Genomic DNA, 16,655 nt, shown 5'->3' with positions numbered 1-16,655 from the left:
TTGGTTCATTTGTCCCCCAAAATGTATTGTGAACTTTGAATGTTGACTTTTGAGAGAAATAATTAGAACATGCTATTTCATTTCCCAGCTGAATATAGTATTTTTTGTATCTTGTGGAAGGTTTTTAAACTGATCATATAATCACATAAACCATGTTAAACTTGGCTACCTTACTCACTTATTTTTAAACCTTAACAAGCTTTGTTTAGTGACATGAAAAATGCTTTCTACCAGGAAGTTCTAATTGAAGTCAATACAAATTATAGTTCTGCTGCTTCCCTAGCCTTGGTGCGCACGCGCACACACACACACACACACACACACACAGCAATACAAAATTACATTTTGATTGGTTCCAAATCATAATAAATGAATTGCCACAAAGGTTAAGTAGTAAGTTGGACCTTCTTTTCAATGCTAAAGCCCAAATGCAGAGAACCTTATGGCATGCGTTTCCTCATTGCCATTTGCTTTCCAGTTTACTGAAGCTCCCCAGACTGGATCACAATGCAATGCAGTGTGGGAGATTGCTAGGGTCAAGGACTGGCAGGGCTCCAAGCAGTGGGTGGAAGAGGTGGTGGGGCCAGAGGCTGATCCAGGAGAATGGGGTAGCTATTTATGGGTTTTTGTGCTTCCTGCAAGACAGGAGCAGGAGCTAGAGGATGAGGAGGGGTCTGCTGAGGGAAACACAGTGCCCAAAGGGAGCTGGGGCAGAATCCCTGCCCCCACTGTCACTGGGATCAGGAGGGTCTTGAAGAGGCAGGCACAGTGACAACTTCTGTGTAGAAGTTGCAGGTTGCTTACACTTGTGCTACCAGGCAAGAGTACTTAAGCTTGGCTGTAGGCGTGGCCACCCATTACTCCAACAGTCCAGCTCAGAGCACAAGCCCAGGGAGGGGCACCAGCCACCTGGCCACCAGAAGCACGTGTGTGCCTCATAAGCTCCTGTAAGTTCATGCTTTCTCAATACAGAATTAAACTACCAGCCATTTGTCCTCCTTGGGCTGGGTGTGCTCAGGACAACTAGTAGGCGCAGCAGAAAGAGTAAGAAGTCCCATTGCTGACCTCAGAAATGCCTAGAAGAATTATCACACTATTACGTCCAAAATTGTAGACATTAGTAAAGACGGAATATGATTTTAACAGGTTAGTTATGCTGAACCATTTGCGTATGACCATGTGTTTATTAGGTTTCAATCAGCAAAGAACTCCCAGGGTTAATACTTAGTGAAGTAGAATCACGCAGAACCTTACCTCCAGAAGCGCCTGTATGCTCCCCAAACCTCTTTAATTTAAAGCATCTTAAACAAGGCTGATCTTGAAGATAGCTCAGAAACTCCAGGCAATGCTCAATGCCACCACTCATATCCAACCTAACTGACGTGGCAAGGCTGGTATAAGGTCAGCCAGCTTTGGAACAACTGCATTGACTTTCCAGTTAACTCTGCACCCAATTCAAGGAGCTGGTATCAACTTCTAAAGCCTCTGAAGGATTGAGATCAGAGTATCTCAGAATCCACCTATTTTCATATGAGACCCCCTGCTGTGGTCTGATCACAAATTAACTATGGTTTACTGTTGCCCCTCCCCACTTCTCATTCATGCATGCGGAGTATGAAATGAAAGCTGCTTTCATTTCTCATTTATGTTCAAGCTCGGAAAACTATGGTCTCTTCCAATTCTAGTTCATTTTTTAAAGTTTCTGATAATATGATCTGCTGAGTGCCAGGTCCAGAAGAACCCCAAAGCTCTGCTGTTCAGATAAGCAGATTGCAACCTAATACAGTTCTTAACCCAAGGTACCACTGTATAACATCTTCCAAGCCAGTCACTGCCAGTGCCCCACCAGCATCACTTTGGACCTGTCTAGAGTCAGCTTCAGAATGTTTGCCCTTACATCACCAGAACATCACCTCTAAGCAGCCATTCTAGGCACAGTCAGCAGGTCCTGAACATTTGGTCACAGAAATGCAGAACACCTGCATACTCATGACAGTTAAGTCTAGTCGCAGATGACTCTGGGGTTGCGACGCTCATCTCACTTTACAGGCCAAGGAAGCCAGCGTTTGTCCACAGACAGTTCTTCCGGGTCATGTGGCCAGCATGACTAAGCCGCTTCTGGTGCAACGGGACACCGAAACCAGAGCAGCCCATGGAAACGCCATTTACCTTCCCGCCAGAGGAAGTATTTGCCTACTTGCAGTTTTGGGCGTGCTTTCGAACTGCTAGGTTGGCAGGAGCTGGGACCGAGCAATGGGAGCTCACCCCATTGCGGGGATTCGAACCGCCAACCTTCTGATCGGCAAGCCCAAGAGGCTCAGTGGTTTAGACCACAGCGCCAACCGCGTCCCTCTAATGCAAATGTGGGAAACCCTTTCAGCCCTAAGGTCACAACTCCTAATACTAACAGTGGGTGGGGCCAGAGGCAAAAAGTGAGTGAATGTGACTCTTTCTACAGCATGCTACATATTGTTTTCTACACTAATGTCTACATTTTTCTGTCCACCATCCAGTCAAGGAAGGATTTATCACCATTATCACCAACAGCAATACATTTCAGCCAGGCAAAAGCATTTGAGGCCAGGGCATGGAGCATGGAGCATGGTCAGTGAGAAGTGGGTGTGGCCTAATGAGAATACCAAGCTCCTAACAAGAGTCCTAGAGAGCCACATTTGGTCCGTGGACTGGAGGCTTTCCACTTCTACTCTACAGCTACAGTTGATTTTTCCAAGTGATGTAACATGAACGGACACATAGCCTTGTGGAACACACCCCACAGCATTTTGCCCATATCTAAGCAGACTGTTTCTGAGCAGACTTAAGAGCAGTGAACTTTTTGGGGGGCCGAAGTTCTCATTACCCTAGTGCAAAGCTATTGGGGGCTACATTTAAATAGTGGGTGAGTCAGACATCACACTCACTTTAACATAGACACACACAGATTTAATATAGGCTCTCCTTCAATCTCTCTCCCCCCCTCACTGTTTTTTCTTCTCAGTGCACAGAGGAAACTCCACCAGCTGCTCTTCCTGGATAGCCTGCATGCTGCATTTCCTTGCTGCACACACGCGCGCGCGCGCGCGCACACACACACACACACACACACACACTCCTCTTACACAGTGCAAAAGATGAATCCATCAGGAATCTTTGGGAAATGCTGGAGCAACTCTTCTTTTTGCTTTTTCAGCTGATTCCCAAACAGCTAAGCAATGGAAGGGGGAATCACAGGGAGACTTTTAACCTCCCCTCCCAATGATTTGCCTGCCACTGTTATCACCCATTGATCATTTGTTCAGGTAAAGCCGAGTGACAGCAAAGGGGGAACTGCTTCTCTTGCCTTTAGGATGGGGAGTTGGGGGGGGAATTGACCAGGACCTTGGTGGGCTGGACAGGGATGCCTGGTAGGCTGGAGGCTACCAACTGCTTCTATAAGAAAAGAAATGACTGGGGAACTAGCCCTGGAATCCCAACAAAAATGTGATTTTAACAAATTGTATGGTCCAAGCTGCTGGAAAATTTCGGAGCAATATTGTATTATCAATCATGAGATGAGGCTCATCCATGAGGGCCTACAAAGCTATAATTAGGTCACAAGTCAGACTGAATGAAGCAGGCTGATGAGGTGTGTTACCAAGAATCAATCAATCAATCAATCAATCAATCTTTCTCTCAATCTCTCTCTCTCTCTCTCTCTCTCTCTCTCTCTCTCTCTGTGTGTGTGTGTGTGTGTGTAAAATATACTTTCCCTAAAAAGAGTGTGTTGGACACAGGCCTAAATCTATAGTTATATTCGCCTTGCACAAAGATGGGTAGATTCATCACTGAATCCCTTAATCAAGGCAGTACCATGCCCCCTCCACTGTAGCATTCACATAACTGGACAGAAACCTGTCAAGTTAGTTCCATTTGTTTGTTTGTTTTCATCCATGAGTGGCAAGAGCTGCTTTCACAATGCCAAGTATCAGCCAATATTCTCAAGGGGGAAACAAACTGAGCTACAAAAGGAACCTGGGAAAAGAATGACAGGTGAGAAGAGAGACAGCAGTTCTCCTTGGCTGAAGTTGAAGTGTGGTTGAATATTTCACTGGCAATATTTTGTTAAAATGTTTCTAGAAGGGATGAGTGGAGGAGGAGGACTACAGAAAGATGAAGATTGAGAGTATGGGGAACACTGAAGCCAGCTCTGGCATGATACAGAAAACCATGCAAGTCAAGGGCAATCCAGCCTAAGCCTATGACATAGGATTGGATATAATACAAATTGTAAATAAAGCAATCAATCTTAATCATGAGCTCTGGCACAAAGGATATTCTGGATTCAACCAACCCTCTACTAATACCAAGCAAATTAAACCTGTTAAAATCTTGTATAGACAAGACTTAAGAAAGGAAATGAATGAAAGAAAGAAAGAAGCAGCAATACAAGCAAATGTTTATGCAAACCAGGCCAGCTTTAACAAATTCTGGGGTTCTCACATTCGCAATTCCCCCATCGATTCATTGCCTTGCCATTATGCAGTGTCAGCTCATGAGTAACAGAAGGAGATATCACACAAAGTGTGAAGCAAAACACAGCTACCGTATTTTTCGCCCTATAGGACGCACTTTTTCCCCTCCAAAAATGAAGGGGAAATGTGTGTACGTCCTATGGTGCGAATGCAGGCTTTCGCTGAAGCCTGGAGAGCGAGAGGGGTCAGTGCGCACCGACCCCTCTCGCTCTCCAGGCTTCAGGAAGCTATCCGCAAGCCTTGCGAGCCCGGGGGAGTTCCCGCAGGCGTGCGAGGCTTGGGGCGGCAGCCTCCATCCCGAAGAATGGGGGACAGCGGGGAGGCGGAGCGCCGCCACCCCGCTATTCCCGGACCTGATCTGGAGGCTGGCGGGGGGGGGGGGGGAGAAGCAAGCTTGCTTCTCCCCATTGCCAGCCCCACAAGCTCAGGGGATAGCGGGGAGGCGGAGCGCCCCCACCCCGCTATTCCCAGACCTGGTCTGGAGGCTGGCGGGGGGGGGAGAGAAGCAAGCTCCCAGCCCCACAAGCTCGGGGGACAGCGGGGCAAGCCGCTGCCCCACGGAGGCTAGAGAGGCTGTCCCTGAAGGCAGAAGAGGGAGACGGAGCGCTCCGTCTCCCTCTTCTAGCTTGGGGATGGCTGCGCAAACCTGGGGGGGAAATAAAAATTTTTTCCTTGATTCCCCCCCAAAAAAACTAGGTGCGTCCTATGGGCCGGTGCGTCCTATAGGGCGAAAAATACGGTATAACCTCAACCTGAAGATTTGGGAAAGGAACCAAAAGTCTCAAGTCTTCTTTTCTGAAGATCACTCGTAGCCAAGTAGGATTGTCTTCCATGAACACGGTCTTAATGGTGAGTCTGTAGGTGACTGTGGAGGCCAATTCTGGATCCACACGTCCTTCCACAGTGGGGACATTTCTCCCTTTCATCCTGAGTTTGTGAGTCCACAACACCTTTGGTAAAGGCTGTTCTCCAACTGGGGCACTCGCAGGCCAGTGTTTCCCAATTGTTGGTGTTTATACTACATTTTTTAAGATCAAAAGTCTCAGTATTCCTTTACTAGCTCCATAGTCGGTTTAATCAAAATATATTTAACAAATTAGGGATGCAACCTGTAAGAATTCTACTAACAAGAACAGATATCATCCTTTTGATTGTATTTTGGATGTTAACTGGTGAATTTCATAAATCATTATTATTATGGTAATTTTTTTTTTTAAGCAAACAAACAAACAATCAGCTAAAGGTTGGTGTTCTGTATTCTCTCACTCACAAGAGAACAGCTAGATATTGCACAAGAATACACTATAACTTACTGCATGAAGGCAAGTTCTTTTTTAAATGAGATGCTGTGTTCATGGTGTTTCCATAATTTACTGAACTTTGTTTAGCCATGTAAGGAATAATTTTTCAATGCCAGTACAGTCAAACCTTGGTTGTCGAACGTAATCCGTTCCAGAAGACATGTGGCTTCCAAAATGTTTGACAACCGAGGCACGGCTTCTGATTGGTTGCAGGAGCTTCCTGCACTCAAGTGAAAGCTGCGTTGGACATTCGGTTTCCAAAAAACGTTCGAAAACTGGAGCATTTACTTCTGGGTTTTTAAGGTTCGGGAGCCGAAACGTTCCAAAACGGAGGCGTTCGGGATCCGAGGTTTGACTGTACCAGCATTATTAGAACATTTCAGTAAGGTTAGATTTGTGGACATTAAAACAGCAGTAAGAAGCAAGAAGTTGATTGGATCCCCTTCGGAACTTGAAATATGGGTACCCCCAACAAAAATTTAAAATTCGGCTGTGTAATTTGGAATTTATGTAATTTGGTTTGATTTGATGTGATTGGTCGGTTAAGAAAAAATTATTCTTAAAAAAAATAATAGAACATTTCAGCATGGTTACCACTTATCATAAATTTCTTCAGACTGTTTAAAAAACTCAGACGGAACAGCTGTCCCCAATACCATTAGGTTTTACCCTTGTTTGAACTTTTGCCATGTTAAAGTTCTGAGACCTTGCAAGCAGTGAATACACTGGAAGCATCAGACTGAAGTCCACAACAGACAAATCATACTGGTCAATTATACCACAGTGAAGACCTCAGGTTAACAAAACTATGAATAAAACAAAACCACTTTACTGTACATATTTCTTAGCCATATGGCCACACCCGTTCCTTGACCAACACAATATCCACTGTCCAACAATATTCCCATGATACCTGCCCATTGGTCCTGCTAGCTAGGGATGATAGGAGTTGTAATCCAAAAACAACTGGAGACCCAAGTTTGAGAAACACTGATCTAATCTCTTTTGCCTCAGGGCTCACCCACCGTTAGCATATGGCTCCTGGGAGACTGAAGGAATATGGCCATTGGACAGAAAAATCTTCCCCATGCCTCTGATCTAGATAACCTGATGGGATCCAACTGCTGCTACATCCCTACTTCTCCTTTGGGAGCAGGATCTGCTGTCTCTTGCTTCACTCATGGGAAAAAGAATGCATCCAGAGTGAGAGCAGCCCTAACCCTCTGCTGCATTGTGCAATGAGGGAACATCGTGTATGCAGAGGATCCTGCTTCTGCAGGGTCTCATTTCTCACAATTATCCCATGACTGACAGTGTCTCGCTGGGCAGCATCCATACACAAGTCGGTTATTTCCCAGAAGCACACAATAGGTGCTTCATTAGCTCTCTCTCTCTGCCTCTCTCTTCTGGCACAAATAGTGGGAGAGCTCTCACACAGTGGGCAGGGGTGTAAGGTTTAATCAAATGAATAGAGCCAAATTCTACAATATTTGGTTTTAAAGCTAATTTAAAGGGGTTCTCAAATGTTGCTTCAGTGAGTGCGCATGTCAAGCAAAGGAAGTAAACTTCTTTAAACACAGTTATGAAAAACAAAGCTACTACAAGCTATTCAGACACCTGTGAAATGAGTTTGGAGAAATGATGGGCTTGTCAGAGCATTTTTTATTATTTTATTATTTATAAAATTTGTATACCACCCTTCATTTGAAGACCACAGGGCGCTTCGCATTATAAAAATTCAAAATACATAATAAAACAAAAGCAAACACAAACCAATACCCCCAAACACATTTAAAAGCCCATAGAATCAGCCAAAGACTTGGCACCTATGTATGAAGGCACCAGGCGAGCCTCCCTGGGGAGAGAATTCCACAGATGGGAAGTCACCACAAAAAGGCCTGTTCTCATGCCGCCACCCTCTAGACCTCTCATGGAGGAGGTATGTGCAAAAGGGTCTCAGATGAAGATTGCAGAGTCTGGGTAGGTTCAGATGGAGAGAGGCGGCCCTTGAGGTATTGCGGTCTTGAGCCGTTTAAGGCTTTATAGGTCAAACCTATAGGTCAGCACTTTGAATTGGGCCCAGAAACTAATTGGCAGCCAGTGCAGTTGGACCAGGATCAGTAAAATATGTTCCAACTGTCTTACCCCAGTGAGCAACCTGGCCACCAAATTCTGCACTAGATGAAGTTTCTGAACTTCAAAGGAAGCCCTATGTTCAACACATTGCAGTAATCTGACCTAGGTTACCACAGCATAGACGACAGACGTTAGGCTATCCCTGTTCAGCCAGGGCGGCAGCTGACTCACCAGATGATGAAAGACACTCTATGCTATTGAAGCCACCTGAGCCTCAAACAACAGGAGAGGTTCCAGAAATACCCACGAACTATGGACCTGCTCCTTCAGAGGGGGTGTAACCCCATCAAGAGCTGGCAACCTCCCATCCATCTGGTATAGGGAACCGCCCACTAACAGTGCCTCAGTCTTATTTGGATTGAGCTTCAGTTTACTGGCTCTCTTCCAGTCCATTACCAAGGCAAGACAGTGGCCCAGCACATCCACTGCCACACCTACAGATGTAAAGGAGAAGCAGAGCTGTGTTCCATCAGTATATTGCTGAGAACGTACTCCGAAACTCTTGATAACCCTAATCAGTGGTTTCATGTAAGATGTTAAAACACCATAGGTGATAAAAGTGAACCACACATTGAAGGCTCCACAGGGCCAAAGAGCACTCCCCAAGCAGCACCCTCTGGAAACAGCCATCCAAGTAGAACGGAACCACTGCAAAGCAGTGCCACCTACCCCTAACTCAGACAGCTGCTGCAGAAGGATACTATGGTCTCCCAAACTTGGGTCTCCAGTTGTTTTTGGACTACAACTCCCATCATCCCTGACCACCAGGACCAGTGGGCAAGGATGATTGGAATTATAGTACAAAAACAGCTGGAGACCCAAGTCTAGGAAACCCTGATTGAAAAAATCAGTTTCCCTCAAGAGCACCTGGATCTGGTCCACAACCAGATCAACACCATGCAGTACTGTCTTAATCGAGAAACACAAAGTGGGACAGTTATGCACATGATTCAGGAAAGAGTTCTAAGCACTTCTATTTCCCATTTAAAAGGCATGGATCACTTATTGGAAAACAAGTAATTGTATTAAATAAGACTTATCATTACAAATAACATCACTTCAGAATCACAAGTGATCCAACATAGTGACCTTCACATGCCAAACAACAGGAAACAGTTTATATTTAGAAGGCTCATCAGCACTTATTCTGCATAGTATCCAGCCTGCCACCATATAGAAATCTGTTTCAACAATAAATTGACTTATCTCTTCCTGATTGGATCCTTTAATAATGGCAGAATGGTAAACTAAATACCCATCACAAAGACTTATCAAAAATGTTATATTTTCATATATTGAAAACACATCATAAATTCTCCGTCATATCCACCATTATAAGACAATTGAAATTTGGTGCACCAGCTTATTATGTAGGCTCCAACTTTATGGAGTATACAGACTATAACTGAATCCTTGTGCCATTTTAAAGAGAAGATTCTCTGCACATACCCAGTTTAAAGTAATAATGGAAGAACAATCCAAAGGAGCCTCTGCACTACCACTGCTGTCCAAGATTTTTGTCTTCTTCTCCTAGCACCTATAGTTATTTAATGGGACTAATAATTCTACAAGAAGAACCTTAAGCTTGTTCTTCTAATCACATACTCATTTTAATTAGTGATTATTCATGTCCTTATGTCTGAATTGTTAAGAAAATATTTAATGGAATGCATCTCTCATGTGGGCTCCCATCATGATTACTTATACTGTTCTATATAGCTGATCTGAAATTGAATATATTTATATAAATTTTAAGGAAGTCTAAGTATTCACAGGCCTATTACTCTAAATAATAGATCTGAAATGTATAGTCCACTAATGAAACTGATGACTTCACTAAAAAATGTACATACCAAGTAGAAAATGGCATTCTTGCTATATGTAATTTTTGAATCCACATTATCTTTATCAGCCAGCAAGAACAATAATTGCTATAGTTTGAAATGTGGCAAATCAGAATATTAAAGTGTACAGTAATTTAAAAACAATTGCCATAAATACTAAAATATTGTTTTAGCATTTGGGAGCACCAAGTAAATACAACACACAATTATTCAAGAATTTTTGGGCTGATCCCCCAAAAAAGCCAATCATCCCAAAAGTACTGCCTTCGACTTATACTGCTGAAAATGAATTGATAATTTATTATACTTTAATCATTGTTCTGCTAATTCTGCTGATGCTCAAATAAAATAGCCATTTTTCCTCCACAGTGATGCATCAAAGCTGACCTAATTATTACATTTAAAACTGCATCTGACGAGAAAAAAGAAAGAAAAGAGCACTACTTCATACATAATTTATTAAGATTACTAATAGTATCCAAGACTGAATAACTCTCAGAATCTCTTATGGTGATGATGAATAGATCAAGTCAAAAGCTTCGGGCAGATGACAAATACTGGTCTTTCCCTTTCCCTTTCATCTTTATATTTTAACATTTTGGAATTTGCTTTTGTAGGGATGGCAACTGCTCTACTGCATTCCTGGGTGCAGCAGTGCAGCAGAACCTCTTGTCTCTATGCAGCTTTCCCCCTTTCAGTAAAGGAGCAAAAGCTGCTGCAGTAAACCGCAGAAATGCCAGCAACACATCATGTCACTAACAAAGGCACTGGGATTTCACAGCATTTCCAGCGGGGAGTCTTCATGGCTCTGCAATATTATGCAGGCCAGCCAAAAGCAAATCTTAACATTTCAAAATTACAATAATCCATTCTCTACAATACCTTCCTCATCCTCCCCCTCCAGCCCTTGCATTGTGGGGTTGTTAGATTCAAATCAAGGCATCTCCTCTGCTGCTTTGTGTCCCTTTCTCTGGCTGCTGCTACTGTGACAGGAGGGAGGAGGAGAAGGAGAAGGGAGGATTTCAATGGGCTCAGCTCATTCCTCTAAGCGATGAATGTTTCATTCTTTGTTGCCCTTTATCCGTCTCCTAAGATACTATTTTCTCCTTGTTTCTATGTCAAACCTTTAGAACAACCATTTTCATGCTACAAAAGCGTCCTTTTTCTATCGCTTCCAAAGCTCGCCATCGCAATATCCTCTCGTTCTGTCAAAAGCATGGATCGGAATCCTAGGACTTGATTCCTAGTTCTTTCTGTAAAAGCTAAGAAGCGAATGCATGGACAGAGAGCCAGGCTACCTTTCCTGACAAATGTCATTCACTAGCCAGATGGGACAATGCTGTCCTTACAGACACCAATACTCAGTGCTCATTTCCAACAGGAGTACAACGCTAACATTTCACCTACCCCATCTCCGACGCCGACCGCACCTCCATTCAGTCTTCAACACCCAGTACCTTCCTGTATTCACTGTCTGCGCTAAAGCCAGAGCCAATACAGCCACATTCCAGTCACGTGTTCACCCAGCCCAACCCAGCCAATGGCCCTGATCACATCTGAGAATATAACATAGTCTTGTTCACATCCACTGCTTTCTTTTCTCCGATCCACCCCAGCTCTTGTCAATTTGCTGTCTGTACAATCTAGCAGAAGGGAAGGGAGGGGTAACTTGTCAATGAGAACAGGAAAGGACAACCACCTTTACTGAGCAGAGGGAATACAGAAAGTGGAATGGGGTCAGGGGGAGAACAGAGAAAGAGAGACATGCCCAAAATCAATTTCTCTTATTCTCGTTTAACTGAACAATTTCTCTTTGTGTGATGACTGCCTTTTCTGCCCTCAATGCCAAGTGATTCATCAAGACTAATATGTATATGTTAACAGTATTGATAACATATACCCTTGATTGAAGCTATGGAAAATAATCAGTTCACATCATAGCAGAGAGGGCTAATTTAATTCAGATCCATTTCCATTACTGATCATTAGGAGCTGTCTAGTCCATTTCAATTCAAACTGCAAGATTCTGCTTTAGGGTAGAGCATCAAACAAGATGACCTTCAAGTCCCATCCAGACCTCCAAGTCTATGTCCCTAGTGGTAACACATTTTAAAACAGAGGGGAGGCGTTCAGCAGGAAAACCATGTCAACTGTAAAAGCATTTTCATTCCAAATTTCAGCTATAGTTTACAGCTGATAATATATACATATAATACTTAGGATTTAGCAAAAGAACATGACTTCACAGAAACTAAGGTGGCTTTCCACCCAAACAACTTGCATACTAACATTTTTATAACAATTAAGAAAATTACTTTGCAAAGGATGCTGCCTGCTGTATTCACACAATAGCCACAACACATGCCTCAATGCATAATGTATGCATATGCACACAAGAAAAATGAAGGTAATGTGGATTGTGACATAGGGAGCTTAGGCTGCAATCCCAAACACACATGGGAGTAAGAGGGACTTACTTCTGAGGAAAGATGCATAGGATTGCTGTGCCAGTCTTAACTGATGATTCAATTTGAGACAGAAATTATGAATGTAATAGGAAGGCAGTTATTGTTAACAAATATATCTGGAGAACCATTTGTTAGAGAGAAGCAGTGATTAATGCCAGCAGCACATCCTGCTTCCTGTCTGAATAGGCAGTAGGTTACTGTTACATACTGCATTTACATTCAAAAATCATGCAAGTATCCAAAATATGTGAAGTTCTCTGCAATTCAGGTTACTTAAATAATTTGTTTTCGTATTATTATGCCAATCTACACTACCAGCCCCCATATTATTGAATATTTAAAACTGTCTGAGCAAAGGAAGAGTCACTATTCTAACAAAAGGCACTGGACATTTCCCCAAGTTCGGAAAGGAAATCTGTAGACTAGTTTGTTTTCCCCAGAATGTTGCCTCATAGGATAAGAGGTAAATTTAGGGCCGGATATTCTCCAGTACTGCTTCCTTAGTCTCAGGCAGCTTTCACGTATACAATCTACTTTAGCTGATACTGCTAATTGCTGCAAGAGTGAAAATATGAACAATTACTAGTTTTGGTAATAGCAAAACCTAAACAGGTTATTAACTGACATATTGAACACAGGACGTAAGAATATGTTGTGTCTCCTGATTCTGTCGACTGATATGCATCTAACCCAGATAATTTGTGAATAACTATGGGGACAGTCACTTAGAAAGTGTGAATATCCTTCCTGTTTGAACCTGACACACTGACAATATCATCAGTAATGTCATTTGAATATGAGCATTAAAATAAACTGGAGATAATATTAGCTTCAGGGATTGAGCTAGAATTTGACCCATAATAATTATGCTGCAAGGAATGGATACATTCCTGAATACCCAAGTTGTGTCCTGAAAATGTGCAGGGATTTGTTTGTTTTTTGCACCATAGGGGCTCAATGCCAATCTAGTCCAAAGTGCACATAACAAACAGATGCTAGCATCATTCGCATAGATCCTGATTTCCTATTAACCACTCTGGGCTGTTTCCCAGGGCCTGGGTCTCGATGTCTGCACTCTGCCATTGGAACGACATGAGAAATAGTTACTACAAGGTTGTCAGAAGTTCTACTATCAGGCCATCAAAACCTGGCAATTGTGGCACCCATAATCAGAACTGTATTTTTTTTAGAGACATGCATACTGTTTGTTCTTTCTATATGCTGAGCATGTAAACCAAGAATCAGAGCATTCTGTATATCATTTGATTCTGTAACAGGACGAGTATTTCTTCTCCTGCAACTTATGGGCTTCATTTGCTCTGTCCCATTAACTCAAACAAGTATTTTTGTCTTCCATAGATACATACCCATATTTAAGAATACAATCAGTTTAGAAGACAGTGGGTTGGATTCAGACTTCTCATGAGCGGAGCTCTACCTACAGGACACTGCCCTTTAAGAAGGTGGGGTGTTTGCTGAATCTTCCTTCCCTTCCTTGTAAACTTTCTCTGGAGGTTGGACTCTCCAAACAATAATGGTGCTTATGATTATTTATTAAATTTGCATACCACCCTTCACCTGAAGACCACATGGAGAAACAATTATGGGAGGTTGCATTTGGAGCAGCAGAGAAATCAGAAAAAGACACCTCCTTTCCTCTAAGATTAAAAATAAAGGGGGGAGGAACAGCTGAATATCTATTAACTAGTTTCCAATAGATTGGCTTGTTTAAACGTGAATAAAAATATTATCCTGAAAGAACCCAAAGTCTTCTTCAGCATTAAGCAGAATTTTTATACCACTTAATTGTGAACAAAACTTCTAAACAGTTTTAGCATGGTCTTCTTTTGCAGATTAAATCTGCTATGTTTTGCCAAAATTATCTCTAAGTATCAGGTGCTTCTAAAGACTTGCAAGTAGTATTAGAAGATAAAATTAATTTCCTATAGCTTAATACAGACAACTTTCTTTCAACCAAGTGGATCTTTTAATATTATATATTTTCTGCTCTACAGCAGTAGCAGTTTGAGACACAGCAGCCATCTTATCACAGGTTCACACAAATGCTACATCACTCAATTAATCCAATACAGTAGAATACTAAAGGCGCATCAAATCAATACAATGTATTGATATGAAGATACTGACAATAAAGTCACAAGTGCAGAATTCTACTTCTGCGTAGTACGATTCTTCTACTGACCATTACAGAGGACAATACACTAAAAGTTCAAATATCAGTTTGTTACACAGGATTTTCAAATAAAGGAAGTTGTGAAAGATCAAAACAGCCTTTTATTCATCTCTTTTAGACATGCCATAAATGAACACTGAACATTTATGACTTAAAACGTATTGTCTAAGTCTTCACTGCAGCTAAGCAAATGCCACAGAATCAAACTGTTCTTGATTAATTTAAAAACTTAATTGAAATAAAGCCACAACATCACTCTACTACAAGAAACTACAGAAATAAAGCTAACCTTGATCTTTATTATTGTGCATGCTTACAAAGTTAATAGAACGTTACTGAAGACTTTGTGAACCAAACTAAACACTATTTAAGAGCTGAAGAATTAAGACATTTTGTTTCCCAGTAAAAACTGAGAGCAGTATAAAGACAGTCATGTACAGAAATCTACTTTTTCATGCAAATAAAGCAGTACACAAATTCATTGCTTAAAGAGGATGACAAGCACTCCTTTCCCATTCACTTCACTCTTTTCAAGTTATTGCACTTGAAACATTTTTTGGAAAAAGCTTCATGAACCAAGTCCAGTTCTCAAGGTCTAACAATGACATTTAATTAGTGGGCTGTCACTTGAACTGGCATCTAAACTTTTGTGAAATACTCAAATCCATATTAATTCAACATCTTACAAGTCTAACAGAAAACCAATTCTTAGCATGCCCAATAAAAGCAAAGAATTAATGTTGTTAGCATGAAGCAATTCAAACATTTAGACTTCTAATCTACGCAAAGATGCCTGCCCCATGTATGACCCAAGTTTCAAATTCACACTGCCCCCCACAAAGTGTGTATTTGTAGAACAGCTGATGCCAAGCCTGGCTCTAGAAGGCAACAAAGTCAAGCAATGGACAAGAGCCCAAGACTGGGGCCCCACCATATTATCATTTTCAGTTAATATGAAGCACTGAAAACGGTCAGGTTTTTTAAAAAATAAATAAATCTCAGTTTGCATATCCTAGCTCTTTCAGATGAAGCAGTGAAAGCAATTTGTGCCAAGGGTTGTGCACTGGTTCAACACTGAAATGTGACATTCACCATAGTTCAGAGCCCACCCAATATGTTTGATCAGAAGAACCATATAGGTAATTGTCCACAAGGCAGAGCACTAAATGTATGGAGGGGGGATGTATACAGTACTGGAAATAAGTTACTTATATGCTACTCTCAAGATGTTTCAGATAGCACAAAGCCAGGGATATTAGTGAAATACTACATACCTGCTATCATACATTAAATTGCTGGAACGGGATTACAATTAATACAACAGACTGGATCTGTTCAGCTAGAATACGTCATTGTAGTATTCTGATGTTAGGTTGCAACCCTAAATCTCTCCCCTGGCATGAAATTCCAATAAAATTCAAAGGGCTTACTTGCAGGCAAATGTACTCATGAACCTTTTTTGTTTTTAAGACATATATTTGTATCACACACTTTCCATTCTAAAGAGCTTTCAAGGTGGCTGTCAATAACAATTTGTCTAGGCTATGCTTACTGAATTTATCTCTCTTCTCACCACCAAAAATATCCCAAAGCAAATTACTACCAAATTATTTGCAACAAACTATAGATCATTTTCATGAAGGGTAGGTATAGCAGGCCTTTTTAGACAACAGTGACAAAGATTCCACATAACACCATAAAATACACTATAGTCTTGAATCCAGTATTTATTTGGGATATATAGTTAATTGTACTTAAGCAATACGATGCCTATTATGATAAGTGGTGTTATCATAGTAAGAAATTTGAAAGAGAAAAGTACTCACATCTCACTGTTTTCAAAGTATGTTGTTATACAAATGGGGGGAGGGGAATGCAGGTATCCAGTAAGTACTACCTTTCTTGATATATAGAATTTATATCTTTATTCTGGATGTTGTACGAACTGAATCAAAAATGAAAAACTTGAAGCTGCAATACTAGGGCTTGGGTGCTAAGGTAAGTGAATAGATGCAGTTGACATCAATTTATTCAGAATGATAAGCTCTAAAAGGCTCTCTCCAAAATAAGATAAACAGGCAGTAAAATGGCAAATGCAGTTCAATGAAAACAAGTCCAAAAAGTGATAGATACTGGGGCAAAAAAAAATCATAAATAGATGGATTGGGTCAGAGGTGGTGATGACCAACCAAGAAGAAGAA

At 41.6% G+C, this 16,655-nt stretch overlaps 1 protein-coding gene across 4 annotated transcripts in view; it reads right to left on the bottom strand.

Annotated features, from left to right (window-relative positions):
- Nucleotides 1-16,655, bottom strand: part of APC (APC regulator of WNT signaling pathway) — a 69,330-nt gene that overhangs the window by 39,374 nt on the left and 13,301 nt on the right. Inside the window, exon 1 of one of the 4 annotated variants that reach the window (XM_080972168.1) lies at nucleotides 11,200-11,392. The exons of 2 other annotated variants lie outside the window; for them this stretch is intronic. The gene's annotated coding sequence lies outside the window, so the exon portion shown is untranslated. Of the gene's footprint in view, nucleotides 1-10,674; nucleotides 10,759-11,199; nucleotides 11,393-16,655 lie in introns of those variants that run through there. One more of the 4 variants, XM_080972169.1, reaches the window with a different exon arrangement.

Source organism: Podarcis pityusensis (assembly GCF_964106645.2).
Source record: "Podarcis pityusensis genome assembly, chromosome: 11".
Lineage (NCBI taxonomy): Eukaryota > Metazoa > Chordata > Lepidosauria > Squamata > Lacertidae > Podarcis > Podarcis pityusensis.
Note: the sequence above shows the minus strand (reverse complement) of the source record. Positions and strands in the feature narration are given on the sequence as shown.